At 36.4% G+C, this 19,444-nt stretch overlaps 1 protein-coding gene across 15 annotated transcripts in view; it reads right to left on the bottom strand.

Annotated features, from left to right (window-relative positions):
• Nucleotides 1–19,444, bottom strand: part of CHODL (chondrolectin) — a 523,451-nt gene that overhangs the window by 202,694 nt on the left and 301,313 nt on the right. For 11 of the 15 annotated variants that reach the window (XM_049709916.1, XM_049709919.1, XM_049709914.1 and 8 more), the window contains one exon: nt 1,562–3,583. The exons of the other annotated variants lie outside the window; for them this stretch is intronic. The gene's annotated coding sequence lies outside the window, so the exon portion shown is untranslated. The remainder of the gene's footprint in view (nt 1–1,561; nt 3,584–19,444) is intronic. 15 annotated transcript variants of the gene reach the window in all.

Raw genomic sequence — 19,444 nt, 5'->3', positions numbered from 1 at the left:
CTATTCTCTGCTTCATGAGTTTGACTATTTTAGATTCCTCATGTAAGTGCAATCATGTAGTATTTGTCCTTCTGTGGCTAGCTTATTTCATTTAGCATAATGTCCTCCAGGATCATCTATATTGTCACAACAGCAGGATTTCCAGAAATGACCGCTCGTTCAAGTGTTTTTTAAAATAATATCCTTTACATAATTCCTTGATCATATAAAAAAGAATTCTTTCAATGTTTACAAATGGGAAATCTCCTGAATATATTTTAATTCATTCATGTTTAACCAACCAAAATCTAAAATTTGTCATAAAATTTTAATTTGCTTGAAAATAGTGTGGTTACTGTTCTTTGTTTCTCAGACAGTAGGAACCTGGGTGAGATTCTTGCAAACACACCTATTTTTACCCCAAGGGCACATGATAGATTCTCTCTTATTTTTTGCAGAGAAAAATCTGTATACAAATAGGGACAGTCTATTTTAAATTAATTAATGTCATGCTGTTTGTCTTCAATATATCTTCAGTAAATAGACGGAAGGAAAGTGTGGCAATAAAGTGTGGCAGTATGCTTACTGAATCTTAATTACAAAGTTTGTTCTCCCACTGAAACATCCTTCCAGCGCGTTCAGCCATTTTCTCTGCACTCCTCTCTGAACTGTGAATCCACCAGCAGATCCTCTACATTGATTTTGTTACTTTGCTCCTCAAGGATTCATGAATGGTAAATGCAGCTGGATTGTCAGCAAATGTCTAATCTGGAAAACATCTCTATCATTTCTCGTAAACTTTTTTGGATCCACATTAATTTCAACTTCAATTCTTTTAAGTGATGCTTCAGTTCAGCCATGATTTTTTGGAACTTTCACCAAACCCACCATATCCTGTTGTTTTTGTCACTCTTTCTTTTTTCAGTTTTTCTGAAATTGTAATTCTATATATCATAAGGTAGTTTTGTTTTTCTCAAAATTAGAAGAAATGATAGTATTCTATAGGGGTTACTTTGTTTCTTTTTATTTATTTTTTTCTTGATCTGGAGGAGGGTTTTCCTTTTAGAGTATCCTTTTTCTGCATCAAAATTAACATGCGAACCCCCAAATTCAGATCAGGGTGTGGGCTGCTGCTTGTTAATTTCTAACATTTAAACTTTGTGCTACAGTTTCCCCCTGCTATTCAAAAGTAGAGCTTTCCTACAAAACTTTTCATAAGCCGAAATGGCGGAAAAGGAAGAAACAATTACCTTAGGACACATTTTGCTAATGTATGCACAAAAAAGATAAAGCACAAATGCTCACAGGCACTGTTCAAAGCTATGGTGGCTTGATGCTGAGATGCTGAGTGTAGTTCCCAGGTAAGCAGCTTGATGTCGCCACTCTTGCTGCTCAGGATGTGCACTGCCTTTATAATGGCTTGTTGCAAAACAAATGCTGAATATTATTTTCACTTTTCTCCTTTTTTCATAAAAGGAAAAATCCTCTTAAGTTTTCTTTCAGTTAGTGAAAAGAAGTACTAATGTAGGTCTTTCATAAAAGCAAAGTGGCATAAAGCAAACTTTCGAAAAGCGTGGCATACCTGTGTTTGGTCGGTGTTCTTTGTCATTGAACTCCTACTCTATCACTTTTATGGTCTGGTGAGTCTTCATTTTTTTAATATTCTTCCTCTTTTTCCTGTTGCTCCAATGCCAACTTCACTTCCTTTGTCTTCTATCAACACTCAGTCCAGGGATTATGTCAATACAAACAACACATTGTTACATGGCATGTTGTTTCATGAGTCTATAATCTATGACATCTTTTAATCATTATTTTCTGCTAAACACAGTATTTTCATCATTTTCATTGTTTCAGATATCTGACTTGTATAAACACTGAGAAGCAATAAAACAGAATCACCTTTATCCTGAGTCTTGACAAGTTTTGACATAATTAGCATAGTTCAGTGTCCCATTCAAAATTGACCTCTTTTAGGTGTTTATGTATTCACTGATGCCTACTCTGCATTCATTTCCATAATTATTATCATTGCTGCCCCCAACACAGTTGTGGAAAGTCTTTTGTTCGTGCTCCCTCTGTTTTTATCCCATTCACTTCCACACTGCTGTAGTTTGAGCTAAAGATCTCATTATAATTTCAAGACCCATATATGGCAGCTTTAACATAATTTTGCTATCTTGAGAGCTTGACTGTCTTTAAGAAACTAATTATAAAGCCTACTCTACTGACACTGACAATGACTAACCCACTGAGAAATATTTCATCCATTTCTTTTCTGTCACCTATTATTCATTTAGCCTCTTCATCTAAACCCAACAATGCTGCTTTGTTTACTTCTCTATGAAGCATAAACTTGAATTGTTTTCTTTCTTACATTATGACTTACATGTATTTGTACTGTTAGTATTTCCTGTGAATTTCCATTGAAATAATTACCATCAGAATCCTTATGAATTTTCTTTAGTATGAAACTCATTTATGGAAGGTGTTTACTATTGTATTTTATCACTTGACACTGGAGTAGATAAACTATGATCTGCCTTCACCTATTTACCCTTCAGGTGAGTCTCAGGAGCCCAGACACAGCCAAACAATGTGACTCTGTTTCAGGGTTTCTCTATTAACAAATAGTTTAGTCAACTTCAGTAATGAACCCACTGTCCTGCTTTCTCTTTTTGGTTGAAGGGGTAAGATTTGCTATTGCATGTTCTGTGCTTGAGCAGTACTTAGATCTTCAGACTGGCCTTCCTTCCTGCTTTGGGTTAATCTATATTCATACTTATGGTGATTCAACCAGCATTAGAATCCTTCTGTGAGGTGAACTCGGTTGCCACATCTTGGTCTATGGACTGCCATGGTGATCTGATGGCAGGTAATCTGATCTCTAGGCTCCTGGTTTCCTGGAATGTCACAGACACTCTATTAAAGTATTTGAATACTTTTAAATTTTAAAACTGTCACCTTGGTTACAGAAGACAGAACTGGTTGAAAGGTGACAAGAATGGACACAAAGAGATCAGTTAGGAGACTGCCACATCAAAGAAATAATGGAGCTTTGAAAAGGCCATATTTGAAATGGGAGAGGAGAAATGTGGACAGATTTAAGAAACATTAAGAATGTAAAAGATAATGGAATGATGGAATGATGAATGGAATATGGGGCACAGAGAAGAGAGAAGTGTCAAGAATTATTCCTGGGGTTCAAACTCAGGTTATAAGTTAGAGAGTGTCGGCCACTGAAAGAGACTATTGGGAAAAGACTAGGTTTTGCAAGTTGGGAGTGAACAACAAAGTGTAAGATCATGAGTTTGAGTTTTTGAGTAATTGAAGGGAACTTTAGAGGATATAAATGAAAAGCTGACATCTGAATAAAGGTTCTGGGGATAACTTGAGATTATCAGATGTATCCATGTGCTCATGCTTTCATAACAAAATACCACAGGCACAGATTGAGTGCTTAAACAAGAGACATTTATTTTCTCACTGTTACGGCAGCTAGAAGTCCATGATCAACGTTCTTGCAAATTTGGTTTCTGGTGAGAGCCTTCTTCCTGGCTTATAGACAGCCTCCATCCTACTGTGTACTCATGTAGGTTTTCCTCTGCACACCAGGAGATAGAAAAACAGAGAGAGAGAGAGACAGAGCTCTTTGGTGTCTGTTCTTATAAGAACACTAATCCTACCTGGATCAGGGGCCCACCCTTATGACTTCATTTAACCTTAATTACTTCCTTAGAGGCCTCATCTCCAAATATGGTCACACTGGGGGTTAGAACTTCAACAAAAGAATTTACAGGACACAAATATTCAGTCCATAACACCAGGCCAAAGATGGTGACTGAAGCAAGGAGAATTGATAAGACTACCTTGGGAGAGTATAAAACAAGGAAGAAAATTAAACTAACACTTTATACATTGAGAAATGATAAACTAATGAATGGTCATGGGAGGGTTATCTTGCAAAAGAAGCAAAGAATAAGCTATAATAACAGATGAAATGAAAAACATAAGTCTGGAATCAAGGGAAGAGAATGTTAGGTGCTCACAAAAGTCCAAGAAAGGGTATAACCAAAAAATATCCTTGTTTTTTTTTTTTTTTGCCGTATACGGGCCTCTCACTGTTGTGGCCTCTCCCGTTATGGAGCACAGGCTCCGGATGCTCAGGCTCAGTGGCCATGGCTCACAGGCCCAGCTGCTCCACGGCATGTGGGATCTTCCCAGACCAGGGCACGAACCCGCGTCCCTTGCATTGGCAGGCGCCACTGCGCCACCAGGGAAGCCCTCCATTTTTAATTTAGTGACACAGAAGTGACCTTAGCTAGCTAGAGATATTTCAGAAAAGAGGTAGGGCTGAGAGATGTACTACAGTGGGTCTAGAATAGAGGAAAAAAAGGAGACGTTGCCTGTGAAAGAGAGGCGAGATACAGAGGAAGGCTTTGACAGTTAGGTATGATTTTTTTTTTTTAATGGAGGAAAGTTAAATATATTTTTTACATGATGGGGTAGGCAGAGCACAGAGGATTTTAGGGCAGTAGAACTATTTTGTATGATACTATAATAATAGATACATGGCATTATACATTTGTCAAAACCCATAGAGTCTATAATGCCAACAGTGAGCCTTAGTGTTAACTATGGATTTTGGGCGATAAAAACATGTCAAAGCAGGTCCATTGACTGTTAAAAAAATGTGTCACTGTGGTGCAGGATGTGCAAGGCTATGCATATGTAAGTTCAGAGGATATATGGGAACTCTCTATACTTTCCACTCAATTTTGCTATGAACCTGTAAGTGCTCTAAAAAATAAAATCTATAACAAAAAGAAAGATGAAAACTATCATAAACAAGGTAAAATTTAAACCAAAATCTTGGTGAAATATCTGTAGCACATATAACCAAACCAAAGAATTGGTACTCAAAATAAGAAAAAACTTTCTACAATCAACACAAAGAAGGTAAACAACCAAATAGAAGAAATAGACAAAGAAGATGAATTAGCAATTCTCAGAAGGAAATTGGTCAATAAATATAAGAAAGGGTATTTGACCTCATTACTAATCAGGGAATTTACACACCAAGTTTGGCAAAAAATAACATGTATCTCAAATTACAGTAAATGTTGGCAAGAATGTGGGAAAATAGCATCTCTCTCGTAAAATGTCAATGGGAATATAAACTAATTTAACTCATTTGGAGAGCAGACTGTCAATATCTAGTAAACTTCGAGAGGCACATATCCTACAACTCAACAAACACACTGCTACATGCCTGACTTAGAGAAATGCTCACACTTTGTACAAGGATAAATGAAGATTTATTGTTGCAAAAAAGTAGAAACAACCTAACTACCCTCAGTAGGGGAGATGACTGAGCTATGGTTTGTAATAAACAATACCATAAGCCATTGAAATGAATGAACTAGATATACATATATCAACATGGATAAATCTCAAAAACAGTGTTCAATGATAAAACAAACTTGAAAAACAATACAGTATACCATTTATATAAAATTTTAAATATATAAAAGTAGTACATATTAGAAAAAAAAGATGAGACCTATCTACTTGAAAAAGAGAAAGAGGGAGAGAGAGATTAAATGTACATGAGAAAGAGAGTGTGATATTTTATGGAAAACAGGAGAATAAACAGCCATATGAATACCCAATGGTGAAGGCATAAGATCCCAGCCATCTTTCCCCACTCTACTCCAGAATGCTGGGAGCTAGACCTTATCCTCAAGGATGAGATTGAAGATGATTTCCTGGAGATTATGATTAGCCCAAGAAGTAATACCTGAAGATACAGACAGGGGGAGTTCCTCAATATATAATTCTTCCAAATCATCCTACAGTAAAGCTCCCTACCTGTATACTTAGAACTTACGATCTGCTTATTTTTCTAAATCACGAGCAGAAATATTAGACATTTAGGGAATGCTTCTAAAATGAAAGCTGGAAAACCAATAAGGCAGGAAAGAAAAACATGAAAAGAAAAGAAACGTGTAAGATAACTACCATTAATATCTTCAAAAACTCTAAAAAGATACTGCATTCATGGGGCATGATTTTTAAAATGGTAATGGAAAGGAAAAACACAACAGCAGGAACGGGAGATAAGGCTGAGGAAACCTCCCAATAGGAGAATAAAAAGAAAGAGTTGAAAAATAAGAGGAAAAAAAAAAAAAAAAAAGAGAGGACAGTGCAGGACACCTAACATTTGGAAAAGAAAAGATCCATAAAGAAATAACAGGAACTCATTAATGATCAAATTCAAGAAAAATTTTTAGATTTGAAGGACATGAGTTTTTGGATTATAATGTCTCATGGAGTATTACCCCCTCAAAAAAAAAGAATGAAAATTGTCCTATGCCAAGGCACATTACTGTAAAATTTCAGAACAAAAGGACAAAGAAAAGACTCTACAAACTTTTAAGAGATTAATTAATTAAAAGTGACTTACAGGAACAAAATTTGAAACAGCTTCACAACAGTGACAGTAGAGCAAATGGATACTGGAGAAATATCTTCAAAATTCTGAAGGTTAATGATCTATAAACTAGATTTCTATATCCCTTCAAACTATCAGTAAAGCATGAGGGCTGAATAAAAACAAGTTCAGACATGAGAGGTCTCAAAAAATTTATTTCCCATGCACCCTTCACCAAGAAACTACAAAAAAAAATGTACAAAAGAGAAAATTATGAAAACAGAAGCTTCAAAAATGATAAAAAGGAAAAGGAATTCCCTCAAAAAACAGGAAGGAAGATTCCCAAGGTGTCAGTTACACATCTGGCAGAAATAGCAACCACCCCAGTTGGGAGAGTATGATACAAGAGATAGAAAGAAGGCTGTCGTTATGTCACCATCATACTTTCATTTTAACCTGAGGACAGAATGATCACGTAATTCTAATACAGAACTTTTCTGTACTTGGATTGCCATGATCATGTTCTGTAAAATCCCTATTCACCCAGTATGTTTTGCTACCGTGGAACAACTAGAGACTTTGGGGGGATAGCAGGTAGCGTTTCAATATTAGTGGCTGTTTTTGTAAACTAGCCTCTTATATTACACAGCTTTAAATATGGATAATGTCTTGAGGCCAAATTATCAATAATAATGACATAGTCACAAGCCATTAAATAAAATGAAAAAAATTCTGTAGAATTTGATTTTTTGGCGTTGATTTTGATATTCTATTAGAACAACTTCTCTGTCACACCACCTCTCTGATTTCTCTCTCTCTCTCTCTCAATCTGTCTCTGTCCCTCTCTCTCCATATATATACACACACACATTTTCATCACAGATAGATATAAATCACATATGATATATATCACGTATGTATGATAGGATATATGTATAATTTGATATGTGAAACATAATATATATGATCATAAATTATACATATTTGTCACATATATCATGTATATGATACTGTATCACATGTATGTATAAGTCTGATATGATGTGTGATATATAGCAATAGAAAGATACAGATAGAGATGAGAGAGACAGAGATAGAAATGATAGAGGTACATCTGTAATGAAAGTGTCCAGCTATAAGCACAGTTATTTATCCTGGTACAGGCTGGTATGGGGCTGCTTTCTTCTTTGTGCTTTTCAGTCCTCAGAAGTACAATTACTCTGCAAAGCAATCTATTACCGCCTGCACAATTCCTTACCTGCTCTTTGTATGTGTCACTCTACTTCTTTAAAATGAAGTCAAAGAAAATTTGTCCAAAATAAATATTAAGAAATAGACAGATATAGACAAATAGATTTTCTATTTTTCTCCAAAAACATGCTGCTGTTGACTTGCCTTTGTAAGACTGCTTGAGAGTCCTGATATAGTCAATGACCAAATGGAAGTTCAGCTCTGAAATAGTAATCTCATTTGAAGTGAAGTCACTGTAAAATTTTGGTCCTTCCAGCCATCACAAATTAATCAGCGTCAGACCAGGTCAGCATTTTAATGAAAACCAAACAAAACTATTTTGGCTACTTCGGACATTGACAATTTTATAGGCAACAAAATGTCTTCTGAGGTCAGTGCAGAATTGCACTGTCAGCATTTCAATAAATAGTACTTTAAGTTAGCAATGCCAGTATCAGTGATGTGAAGATCCTACGGTTCTTTGGTAAAAGAAAAAATATTTCCCCTTTCTTATTCGCCAAATTTTGTATTATATTATTACATCTTTCCTCTTCCACTATATTTGGCTGTTTGTAATAGCCTTCATCCCCTTTTCTAAACTTTTTGGGCAGAATTGTTCTGATGCAGCTTGTACATTTAACTCCTTCAGAGTGGGTCTCCTCTTGCATTCGCCATCTCTAGACTATGTCATGTCCATGTCATATATAAAATCCATAAAGAGCTTGTACTTGGAAACTGCTATGTCAACCATGAAAATGAATATTTAACTTGAATTGCATGCAGTGTACCTAATGAGAAATTTAATACACTCTGCAATATTTTTCTGTTTCCTCAATGTTTGAAAATCTACTTAGATGTGGATTGAAGAAAAATAAATATTATTTGTGAAGGTCTAAAACTTTGATTCCCTTAGCTTAAATTTGTCTACCAGAGCAATTAGGTTGAAAATCATGTTAACAAAATCAAAAGTGACAAATTTAATTCACATGTTTCAAGGAGCATCTCTCAAAATATTGGCCAGAATGTTTCCTTCATTCCGGACAATGGTGGCAAAATGTCTGGTATGAGGCATAACTAGGCCTGTGCTAAAGGGAGAGACGAATCAGTGCTAGTCAGAAGATGCCAATATGTTTGCAGGGAAGCACATGGAGACAATCTGTTTTAAACCTGGCCCACCTGTCCCCCTTCCCAGCAAGTCTTTTTCTATCTATGGTAAAGATCTCTAACAAAAACTGAGGGATTTCAGATCCAGTTAGCACTTCTAACAAAATACAAACTTAGTTTTAACAAAGGAACTGTCCAAGTATTTATATACTGAAAGAAGAGACCAGCCTATAAAATGCAATACTGTGAATTAAAAGGCACTAGCCTAAAAGTCAGAATCCTTGGGTTCTAGACCTAGTGCTTCCACTAACCAGCTGTGGACTGGGCACATTTCACCTATGTGGAGCTTAGTTTCCTTATCTATAAAATGAAGAAACTGGAAAAAATTACGTAAGGGATTTTTTTATAACACCCTAAAAAATTAATCACTAGTATTAGAAAAGCAACTTAAATGCATGCCCTACTGATTATCACTATCCTTATGTGGGTAAATGAAGATTAGCCATTAGTATCCACAAATACCAAGATACCTATTGATCTATTAAGCAATGAACTTCTCCTGGTAAAGCTCACTTTATTCCTGAGAGCAATTTAAACAGTGAAAATAGAATCCTTACAGCCAAACAAATTTCTAGAGAAGCTGAGAATGACAGAATAGCTAAAGTGTTTTTTCCTACCTTTAGAATCATATTCAATTCTTTATCATATCTATATCAGATGCTCTGTAATACATGCTTAAACTCTCAAATACAAAGTTTATGCGTATTAGATTCTAGTGTATTTTCCTACCACAGTTTTTCACTATAAGCTATTTTCAAAAGTATGAAACATTTGAAAATAACAAAAAGGCCTTTCTTATTGAAACAGGAGATTCTTTTAGGTCCCAATAGCTAAGGGTAAGCCAAATGATTTAGTTTCTTCATCAACAGCAAACTTTTTATCATCCTACCTTTCTGCATAGAGCATTAAATATCTAAGAAACTGTTAACAGGGAGTGTTTACTAAATCACTAAATCACTAAAGCCAGAGCAGCCAAATATTTCTTAAAATCTCTGCCAGATTTACAATTTGCAAAGTCATGCTAAAAGCATTTTGATTGGCACTTTCATTTAAGTTCTAAAATACTCTGCTATTGCACTTTTAAAATCTAGCATGAGAGTCTTTGGTTTCAATTAATTTGACCTTGCCCCTCCAGGACATCTTTAATAATAGCACCATCAAATTAGATAGGAACACAAAGATGAAACCCTCTGACAGAGACTGGAATCTATGTCATGTGTAAATGTCCAATACCTATTCTACTGTATAGGAAAAAAAGACAAAGCTGTACCTAACTCTTTGGTCAAACCTTAAGTTGAAAGCAAGTTATTTAAGCTCATAGATATTTTAATTTGGCATCACTAGTGATCACTAATAAATGGATATATTTTTACTACAACTTCAAATACTTTTTTTTCTGCTCTCATAACATGTTTCTACTTGATCACCTCTATGATGCTCTTAGGATAACCTAATAAGCACTTGAAACTCCAGGTCTCCAGGAAGAGGTAATGGGGAGGAGAAGCTGGACCTGTCTCCTCCTGTTCACTTGCCTGACTCTCCTGCCCTCCTGAACCCACTGCTGATCTTTTCCTTCTTCCTATGATGCAGTTCTGCCTTCCTGCTTCACCATCTCTGCCCTATCCCCAAAATGTCCTTTAGATCTTCAACCATTCCAAGTGCTTTGGGGTCCAAAGTTGAGGCATTGGCTACAGTCGCCATACCAAATTGTGGCAGATGTCTTCAGCCTAAAACATCAATGGTTTGTGCTTAGTTTAGTAAAACAGGCACTCAAAATTCAAGGTTGAAATTCAGAATTTATATATATTTAAAATTCTTCTTTACAAAAATAAAATATTTTATTAAATGGGAAAAAATGAGCAAACCTAAGCTCTTGGATCTCAACACCCCTTCTCAAGCCCACTCTCTATGTAAATCTCCCCCCACCCCCCAGTCTACTCTTTCACAGCTAATGGTACTAACATCTACTCAGCTGTTCAACCTGCGAGTGATTCTTGGTTCTACCCTCTCCTTACTCTGCACATCCAGCATATCTGCAAGGCTTGTCATTTCTACCCTTCAAATATATTTTGGATCTATCTACTTCACTCATCTGCACTGCTACCACCTTCATCCAATCCATCATCACCACTGCCCTTAACAACTTTACTGCCTTTAAATGGGTTCCCTGTGTCTACTCTGTCCCTTTCACACCACAACAGCCAGCGTAAGGTTTTTAAACAGAAATCTATTCTTGCTGAAACATGTTCAAGGGCTTCATACTGCAATTCAAATAAAACCCAGACTCCTTCTTGAGGTCTCCAAGGCCATACAAATCTAAACACCTGATGACCCTCCATCCAGTTTCGTTTCACTACCCTTTATTCATTGTGCTTTGACCACCTTGACCCCCTTTCAGTTTTTCAAACAGCCTCTCACACCTCAAAGAAAATGTCCCTCCATAGGTGCTTTTCCTAAGGATCCATCTATGCAGGTTTCCCACCACTTCCTCCCCCACCCCGCTCTGTTGATCTTCATTACATGCTCTTTTTGTTACCTTCATAGCATTTATCATCATCTATTAATATGTAGCTGGTTGTTTGCTTCACTCTTAATTGACTTTCCCTCCATTAAACTGTTAGCTCCATGAGGGTATACACCCCATCTCTACTGTATCACCTGTGCCTTGCTCAGTGCTGATTCCTAGTAGGGGCTCAACAAATATTGGGAGGTGTGTGCCTTACATTGGTGTTATAGGCTAAATTGTGTCTCCCCAAAATTCATATGTTGAAGTCCTAACTCCTAGTACCTCAGAATGTAACCATGTTAGGAGATAAGGTCATTAAGGAGGTGATCAAGTCAAAATAAGGCCATTAGGGTGGGTATTAATCAAATCTGACTGATGTCCTTATAAGAAGAGGAAATTTGAACACAAAAAACAGACACCAGAGATGTGTGCACACAGAGAAAGGCCCATATGAGGGCACAGTAAGAAGGCGGCCACCTGCAAGCCATAGAGAGAGGCCTCAGAAGAAATCAAACCTTCTAACACCTTGATAGTGGACTTCTAGCCCCCAGAATTGTTAGAAAATTGATTTCTGTTGTTTAAGCCATCCAGTCTGTGAAACTTTGTTATAGCAGCCCTAGGAAACTAATACAATTGGAAATTAAAATGTAAATAGAAAATTAAATCACATTATGCTCCTAAGTAGTACTGTTATATATTTGAGTCATGGTTGATCTTGAACTCATAGTTATAACATGGCTTAGTGTGAATTCCAGATCTGTTCATTATCTAGTCAATCTGGTTAACAAAGGCAGATAAATTCTAAGATTTTCCACCTAGATTTGGCAAACTTCTAAAATTTTCCAAAATGATTTGTCAAACTTATTTATTTTTATCTGCATAAATGACAACTTTGACTAATATCATGCTTCTGTAACATATTCAGGTCAGCCTCATCTGTTCAGTTGTTGATAAGATTATTCAAATGTATCACCATCAGCCATTACCAAGGGTAAAGCTGGTAACAGCTTTATGCTCTGTTGACATTGCATAGACTATGCATGAACAATAAAAAGTCTTCTCAAACAGAAAGTAGTAATTTTATATAGTTCTGTAACTGTGTTCATCTCAATTTTCAAATTCGAAATGAATAATCAACAGTTCTTTAATCTCAATATGAAAATCATTATAAACCAATTTTTTTCAAACTTTTGAAGTCCTGAATATTAAAACAAATCTATAGCCAGTATGCCTCTAGGTATAGATCTAAAACGCTGCAGAGAGTAGGTTGCATTTCTGCCCCCCAACCTCACTACTTTAAAAATGGATGTCAAACAGAGGTGGTACATATGGCAACTACTGTAAATACAAAATGAATCCAGAAAAAGATTTTCAGCCTACAACATCATCAGCAGGTTTGGGCAGTTCTGACGTCTATAATTACTACTCATTTGAAATCATTATTCTGTCACTTGGCATGCCATCCATTTTGAAGTTCAAAGATTATAAACAGAGTTTGTCATAGATTTAATATCCCTATATAGAAACCTTGCCATTTTTTTGCCCATAGGGTTTAATGGGTTTCAGAATTTTTGTTTCTCTTTTTGTTTTCATTTGGCATTACAGTTTTCAGCTCCTATTGTCTCCCACTTTTAAGTATAGGGATTTTCTAAATTCATGAATATACCAAACAAGACGTGTCTATGAAAAGTCATAGATCTTGATCTTCATACCCAGTTCCTCCAACCATCTTTCTCTCTCTCTCTCTACCTCTCTCCCCCCACCCCTTTCTTCTACCCAAATTACCTCAGCAGGAATTATCTCATTTTACAAAGGAAAAAAGTATTTTTACATTTACAGAATCCCATATAATTTTCACAAAACATTTCAGAGTTGAACAGATGCCAAGAAATATTTTCAAGTTCTTCCAGAATTTCCACTGCTCCTATTTGGAGTTTCAGGAAAAAAAATTAAACTCCATTATTATTAAGAGTAGTAAGTCAATTACTCCTTTTTTTCTCAGGAAGACAGAGATTTTAAGTTTGGTCTCTTTCACCTGATTGCACAGTTACCAATGCGAAATCCTTCCTCCATAAACAGCTTCCATACAGTTGAATGCAACTAACCCACAGGCTGCTCATGAGCGTGGAACATAGTTGGCATTCATAAAGTCCTGAATGGGTGAAAGGAAAAGGTGTAATGTTTTCCTGCAGACTGCAGAGATAGAGCACAACCAATACAATGAAAGAGTTGATGGTCATTTTCCTAAATGGGTGGTTAGAGTTATAGAACCCATGTTTTTTTAAAAAAACATCTTTTTAAAAAAATGGCCTTTTGTCCTCACTACTGAAATTGTGTTGCCTCATAGATTTTTGTCATATTCACCTTCCACCAAAGTGCTTTAAGTCAGTAGCTTAAATTAGTAGCGTTTCTCCAAATTTCTCTCTATGTCTGTTTCCTCTGCAAGGAAACTCTTAGTGGACACAGTGGCTGAGCCTGATTCCAGTCAAAATGAGACCAGAAGGACCACAATATGTGGTACTCTGGCCTTTCCCACTATCGTTGGTCTTATATTTACTGAGATGTGAATGTGGGAAGGGCCAGTGGCGTATTCCTCCTTGCTATCATTGCTATCTCCTGCCCAGGCAAAAATAACTCAAGCAATCTAAAGTAGTTGTATTAGTATATAAACTTAGAAGCCATAGAAAGGAGTTGAACATATTTTAATAACTGAATGTATTCCATTTTTAATATAAAAATACATACTCAAACTTTGAGAGGGGAAGAGGACATCATATTCAAAGCTGTGGCCTCCAGACCCTGTATCCTTCATTTTACATTAAATAATTTCTCTCACAGTTATCACTGCCAGGCCTCCTATATATCACCTATCAATATGGCATCAAAATAGTGCAATTAATCTAATTAGGCAATATTCAATTACTTCTGTTTGGGAAAAAAGATATACTTTCTCTTTCTGCCACAGTCATTATTGATTAAATAGAGAAGGGTTAGAAAGAGCATCTCTAAGCCCAGATTTTCAGGCTTCTTCAGCCAAGATTAAAGTAGTGTTTGGGCAAAAAGTTGATTCTTGGATTTCCTCTAGCTGGTGGATTGAGCAATCAAGCAAATCACAAAGTTCAGGAAATTGCTTACTTGCGGGGGAATCACTCTGTATGCTGAAGTGCAAGTTAACCCTAAACTTATAATTACACTCTCTGATCTGTGGATTGGTGTAGAAATGTCATATATGGACACCTGAAAATTAGCTCAGCTCTTGGAACCTTGCCCTTAAAGAACATTAGTCTTCTCTAATAATAAATGAAGGCAAGAACTAATTACTGCAACGATAGCAATTGTGGAGTGGTATCCCCAAGAGATAAAACGGTTATCTTGTGAGAACTAAATTAAGAAAATCAGCCATCATTAACATAGGACACATTCATTTTTGAGCAATATAGGTGCAATTAATCAGGCTTTTAGAATACACTGTCTCAACTAATGCTACCTAAATAATATTTACATTTGGATTTTTAAGTCTTAGTTATGTCCCAAAGGAACTCTTGATTTCCACCTTCAACAGTGGGTACATTTTCCTCTACTAGTGATTGCCATTTCAGTTGTTGTTTAACTTTACCAGTACCCATTTATTTGCAATAAAATCTCAGAAGTCATCTTTGATTGATTCCTCTCATCCAATCCACTACCAAGTCTTATTTCTATATCAAAATACATCTGAATCTGGTTCCCTCACTCCATCTCTAGCACAACCAGACTAGTGTGGGCCACCATCATCTCTCAGTTGGTCAACTACAGTAGTCTTCCCATTTTACTCCCTCTGTCTGATAGCCCATTTTTTACTGTAGTTTAAATGTAGACTGAATGACACTCTAGCTACTCTAGTTTAATACCTATCCACCAATGGCTTCTTATGACTCTACAATAAACCCCCAGCTTCTTCCTATGGTTTATCCAATCCTGGAGAGTCTGGCTTCTGTCTACTTCTCTCATCTCCTCTTAGCGTCCTCCACCTTACTCACTTTGTGACCTCCTTTCTGTTCTTTAAAAATTGCCAAGTGTATTAGTTTCCTGAGGCTGCCATAATAATTTACCATAAATTTGGGGGTCTTAAAACAATAGAAGCTTATTCCCTCACAGTTTTGTAGGCCAGAAGCTCAAATCAAGTTATTGGCACCGCTATGCTTCCTCTGAAGGCTCTAAGAGAGAATCTTTCCTTGCCTCTTTCTAGCTCTGGTGACTCTCAGTAGTCCTTGACTTTTGGTAGCTTAACTCCAATATCTGCCTCTGCCCTCATATGGCCTTCTCCTCTGTGTCTCTGTGCTCTCCTCTTCTGTCTGTTGTATGTACACTTTACATTGGATTCAGGGCCCACACAGTTAATCCAGGATGATCTCATCTCACGATTCTTAACTTAATTATATGTGCAAAGACTCTTTTTCTAAATAAGGTCATATTCACAGGTTCTGTGGCATGAGCATAGCTTTTTGGAGGCTACCATTCAACCCACTACAGCAAGGGTTTTTCAATTTTAGGCCTTTTTTAAAACTGAAGTATAGTTGATTTACAATATTATATTACTTTCAGGAGTACAGTATAGTGACTCAGTATTTTACAGATTATACACATTAAAAGTTGTGCAGCAACATGGATGGACCTAGTGACTGTCATACTGAGTGAAGTAAGTCAGACAGAGAGAAATATCGTATGATATCGCTTATATGCACAATCTAAAAAGAAATGATACAAATGAATGTATTCACAAAACAGAAATGGACTCACAGACTTAGAGAATAACTTATGGCTACCGGGGCAGGGTGCAGGGGGGTAGGGAAAGTATAGTTAAGGAGTTTGGGACTGACATGTACACACTGCTATATTTAAAAAGGATAACCAACAAGGACCTACTATATAGCACAGGGAACTCTGCTCAATGTTATGTGGCAGCCTGGATGGGAGGGGACGTTGGGGGAGAATGGATACATGTATATGTATGGCTGAGTCACCTTCCTGTGCACCTGAAACTATCACAACATTGTTAATTGGCTATACTCCAATACAAAATAAAAAGTTAAAAAAAATAATAAGTGACAAAAGTAATGCATAATTGGATCTTATTATTTACCTTTAAGCAAAACATTTAATTAGACACTTGGTAGCTAAAAGATATGAATTAAATTGTTAGAGAAAAAATTTTTTTAAAAGTTGTCACAAGATAATAGCTATAATTCTCTGTGCTACACAATATATCCTATTGCTTATCTATTTTTATACATAGTAGCTTGTATCTCTTAGGCCCATACCCCTATTTTGCCCATCCCCCCTTTCCTCTCCCCTTGGTAACCACTACTTTGCTTTCTGTATCTGTGAGTTTGTTTCTGTTTTGTATAAAGTAAGTAATTACTTGAGCAGTTAGATTCCACATATAACTGATATCATAAAGTGTTTGTCTTTCTCTGTCTGACTTATTTCATTAAGAATAATATTCTCTAGGTCCATCCATGCTGCTGCAAATGGCAGAATTTCATTCTTCTTTGTGGCTGAGTAATATTCCATTGTATATATATACCCCATCTTCTTTATCCATTCATCTCTTGATGGGCATTTGTCCTCTGTAATTCTTGTTTCCTCTGCTTGGAGCACTCTCCTCTGAATATTTTGATTCATCACCCAGGTCTCACCTCAAATATTATACACTGTCCTTACTCAACCTTTCCCAAAACTTTTTTGGGTAATCCATCCTAGGCAAGCTACCTCTCCTCATTGCATTTTTCCCCACTACCCTGTTTATTCTCACCACACCATTCATCTAAATCTGGAGGGTTTGTCCTTTTTATTTACTTCTTATTGTCTGTCTCCCACTCGCAAACAAAATCTCCATAAGGGCATAAAATCTGTCTGTTTTACTCACTGCTGAGTCCCTCCCATCTAGCACAGTACCCAGCATGTAATAGCTGCTCAGTAAATATTTATCAAATACATAAATACAGTCTTTACAACAACTCTGTGAAGGAGGATGAAATTAGCCATCTGAGGTATAAACTTGGGAATAGGCTAAATCAAATCAAAATCTAATTAAGAGAACCAGGACACAAGCTCAAACATGACTGAATTATTATTGATACAATAAATGGTTATCTAATCAATTATTTATAATCTACCTAAAGAATAAAAAGTCTGTTCCCCCCCTCTGTTTACAGAAAAGAAATAATCTACTTGAAATCCAGAAAGTGAGAAGCCCTAAAACAGGAAAATAATAGTGTGTCTCCAGAATGAGATAGATTGCTCTCCTAAGAATCACAGTGAGTCAGGACTGGGTACATAACTTATGGGGCCCAATGCAAAAAGAAAATGCAGGGCCACTTGTTACAAGGGCAGGAAATGTGTAAAAAAATAAAGCTTTTCCTTTTTTGTGCAGTTTCTCTGTCAATTGTCATGGTATTTTTTATTTATTATTTAATGTCTTTCTAAATGAAGAAAAGTTAATATTTTTATTTACCAGCATGTATTTTACTGTTTATCTTGATATTGTACAATGTTAGTTTTAAATGAAAATATAAGAGCATTTAACTTGTATGTTAAATCATCAAAATTATACAATTTGTATTTTGGGACTCATATACTCATGTGTATTTCATTCTTACCAGAAAAGTGGAAACAGCACAAAACTGACTCACCCATTTTTATTTCACTTCTTAATACATGCAACATTTTACCAACACTTTCTATGTCTGGCTACTGATGAGTGGGAAAAGGAATTACAGGTTGCTCTTTTTTTTTACCTTCTATGTCATCATTTTCATCAAAAGTGGTCGGCTAATACAGAGAAGTAACATTTGAGTAAGAAAGAATATAATAGGGTTCCTTGGTCATTTGTGTCTCTCATAACACCACTGCCTTCTTCCTGCTTTCTAAGCAAGTCCTGGCCAGAATGAAAAGCATGGCCTCTTGGTCTGTCAGCACCCTGCTTACTCAGTGCAAATAATAAGCTTTGAGTACCTTTGAACTCCCACACACAAAAGTCCATTGGAATTCTGTGCTCACGGAGCATCCTGAACATCATATGAGAACAGAGTGGCAAGAAACAGCAGACACACATACTGCACTATCTCCTCTGTTCACAGTCGTGTTCTACTGTCCCATCAGACTTCACTTACAAAACACAAGTTCAAAGATAACATTACTAAGAATTTTAAGACTTCAGTAACAGAGCATTAAACCAAAGGTGGGTCTCTTTTAAGTATGGGCCTTGTGTGACTGTACAGATCAAGTGACCCTGAAGTCAGTCCTGCAATGAATAGTCTGGTATTCTAGGCCAAGCTACTCCTACAGTGAACATGGATTCATCTGGCAATCATCTCAGTGACCTGAATCATTAAGAGGATACAACCAACTTCCCCTGCTCTACACCTATGATGCAATCTTAAAACTGTAATTTGCCATCTCATATAGACTTTTCTCCAAGTAGCAAAGAGTAAGTTAAATTACCAACTGTAGTTTAATATTGTCATTCTGCTGTATGCATAAGACTCTTGTGAATTTAGTTAACAAAGAAAATGGCCAGAACCTGATCATATGCATATTCATGACCAAGTAATCACCTTAGATCCGTATCTCCATTATTTCACCTTGTACTCAAGAGAATTTTCTCATAAAATATTTTACATGGAAGCTTACTAATATCAACTGATATTAGTAATGGGATATGAAGCTCATTTTAAACCAAATGTTTAACCTATTGGTAGACTATTGAATATATGGAATAAAGGAAAGATCACCCAGCTATGATTTAGATTGCCTGAATTGTAGCTCCCAGATCTGCTTCATACTAGCTGGGTAACAAGGGCAAGTTTTATAACTCCTCTAATTCTTCGAATTCCTCATCTCCGAGATGAGGATTTTAGAGCAAATAGTCCCTCATATCCCTTTCTTACTTAGAATTCTACGATTCTATAGTACCAAACAAACACACACCGAAAAAACACACAAAAAGCATGTGCTATTATCACATAGTTCTGAGGCATGTGGTTCCTCCTACAGATCTTGTGAGGCCCCAGTATAAGGCCATATCAATCAAGTGGGGTGAAGAGTATTTTCAGAGGAAGGTGGATAGAATAGAGCCGTTCATCCTAGAC

The sequence above is a fragment of the Orcinus orca genome, chromosome 5, assembly GCF_937001465.1.
Source record: "Orcinus orca chromosome 5, mOrcOrc1.1, whole genome shotgun sequence".
NCBI lineage: Eukaryota > Metazoa > Chordata > Mammalia > Artiodactyla > Delphinidae > Orcinus > Orcinus orca.
This window is presented reverse-complemented; position numbering and strand designations above follow the sequence as displayed.